The sequence below is a fragment of the Panthera pardus genome, unplaced genomic scaffold (genome assembly GCF_024362965.1).
Source record: "Panthera pardus isolate Hobbes unplaced genomic scaffold, ASM2436296v1 HiC_scaffold_9, whole genome shotgun sequence".
Lineage (NCBI taxonomy): Eukaryota > Metazoa > Chordata > Mammalia > Carnivora > Felidae > Panthera > Panthera pardus.
In genome coordinates, this window is record NW_026527024.1 from 1,998,168 (window position 1) to 2,000,735 (window position 2,568).

Here is a 2,568-nt window from a genome sequence, read left to right on the forward strand (position 1 = left end):
GACCTTCCAGCTTAAAGTCCCACAATCCAAAATTAAAAACTTTCCTATCAGTGGAACTTCAAGTCTGCAGGTCTTGAAATTTTTGTCATTTCAGAAATTACTCTTTAAAATGCACCTGCTAATAAGAGCAATGGTCCACTGAGCCGCATAAGCCTTAATGCCCTAGCAGGAATGACTGACAAAGAGCAAAGTGGAAAAAGACATGACTGGGCAGGGCCCTGAGGAGGGAAGAGAAAGTCCCCAGCCCACAGGTGGAAAATTCGGGAAGGCCAGAGTCCCTCACTGGAAGTTAGGACCCACAGGCCAGTACTGGCCACAGTCCCAGGAAGAGTGGGAGAGGAAAAACTTCCCTGTGGTGAAAGATAAAGCTTTTCTCTGTCTTTCCTTTGACGCTTTCTCCTCTTCCTAAAACCTCTGCCATGGCTCCCTCTGCCCAGATCAACGTCAATAGAGCCATCAGCGCCACCGCGCCTCGTGACCAGAAAATGCTCCTCCTTGGGACCCATCACCTTTCACAAGACTGACGTTTTATTTCGGTTCATCCAAACCTGTCCCGCCTCAGCCGACCCCTTTCTCGGTGGCCCCTCTCCCCTGCCTCCGGAACACAGCTTCCAGTCTCTAGATGGCTGCACATGCTCACAGCTAAACAACCAATGTTCGTGAAGCATATACCTGGTACAGTGCACTCAGGCCCAACAGGATCCCTGATGAGAAGAACTTGACCTGGGTCTTCCGGAGCACGCACGTTCATGGGGGAGAGAAGTCAAAGACAGACAGCAAAGCTGCCCAAGAGCCACCCCTGGGAGGAACCAGAGCAAGAGATATTCCCAGGGCCTGGAGGCAGGGGAGACAAACAGTGGCCTGGGGGGTGGGGCAGCATAGACAGAGGGGGTGCTGAGGGAGGCCTCACAGAGGAAACACACTGGGGCTGTGTGGTGGTCAGGTCCTTCAGGAAGTACGCCAAGAAGGAGCTAGAAGCCAAAGACATCCATTGGGAGTCATGTCTGTGAAAGATAAAGGGAAGGCAATGGAAGCTTCCAGAACAAGATGCAGGTCTGATATCTGTGAATGGAGAGAAGGAACAAGGATTAGCCAGGAAGAGGCTCAGACCACAGTGAGCTCTGGGAGGCTCTCTGCCAGGCCAGCAGGGGCTCTGCATAGTGAAGACCCCGCAGAATGGGAAGCAGAAGTGGAAAGGGGCCTGAATCCACCTCCTGCCTTGCTGGGAGAAGGGGGCGAGTGGGGTGGCGGCTTGGGCTCCGGGGCCCTCGGGGGCGGGTCTGGATTGGGCTTGGACCTTGTGCGTCTGCCTCCCACTTGCCCCTTTGCAAGAGAGCGGGAGCAAACCCTCCAGGTGTTCAGGAGCTGAGGCCACTTTGTGTTTACAAGGTCCCCTCACCCACCTCCCCCCAGGCTGGCAGACCCTACCTTCCTGGTGTGACCCCAGAGCTCACGGTACAGCCTGTTCCTTCCGGCTGATCCGCCTGCCCGGCCCCCACCCAGGCCCACCCCAACCTTACCCTCCACTGCTTTTCAGAGGAGCCCAGCCAACACAAATCTCCGTGTTTGTTTGTCTGCCTGTCTGCCTCTCCCAGTCTCTGCCTCTCCCAGTCTCTCACCTTCCGTTTCTTTCTCACAGCTTCTGTGAGTCTCTGTGGTCTCAAATCCACGAGGCTCTGACCCCTAGACCAGAGTACCCCAGCTCAAACCCTCTCTCTAGCCCCCCGCCAACCCCGTGGCTTAGAACTACAAACCCCAGTTTGCACGACGGCCCGAGGTGCCTGAAGAGGGCTGCTGTGCACCTCCTGCACCCTGGGTATTGTAGTTTCCCCGTCCCTGCACTCTTGCGAGATCTTCCCGGTGGGCAGGCCCTGCCTCAGCACTGACCGCTGGGCCTATCCGCTGACCTACCACCCCCGGGGAAGCGTGCGTCACTGGATGACAGGGTGGGGGTGGAGGCCCTGGATGGCAGCTTCCTGCTCTTTTGTGTCCCCCATTTGAGTCATGGGGGGCGGGGGTTCCAGGAAATTGGGGCTGGGAGGGGAAGGGATACCCTAATGCCAGACTCAAGGACAAAGGGTCGCTGAATCCTTGTTGAGCCTGTATCCCCAAGAAGCCAAAGGCACTCAAAGGTGGGGGTCCAGAAGGGCTTAGCTGTAGACAGAGTGGGGAAGGAGAGCACCCGGAGGGACCCTAGGGGTGCCCGTGGTCACTAGGAGTCCGGGAATCGTCCCCTGCTACTGACACAGCATTCGCCTCCCACCCAAGTCCTCGGGGCAAAGCCAGCAAGGGCAAGGGCCAAGTCCTCCACTCTGGCCAGACAACACTGACAGGCCTCTCTGACCCTCTGGTTGTCCACCCTGCCGACTCCTCCCCTAACCCCTACCCCCTCCCTCACTCCCACCCTGCCCCAGGGCTCCAAGAACACCTGGCTTCCCACTTATCAGTCCTAGTCCTTTGAGCGGAACCCAGGCGTCCGGCCCCCCACCCTCTGGGCGGGCTTGGAGCCCAAGGCTTTAGAGCCTCCCAGCCTGCCTTGTTCCTGTCCCATTGTGTGTGGGGCAGGGG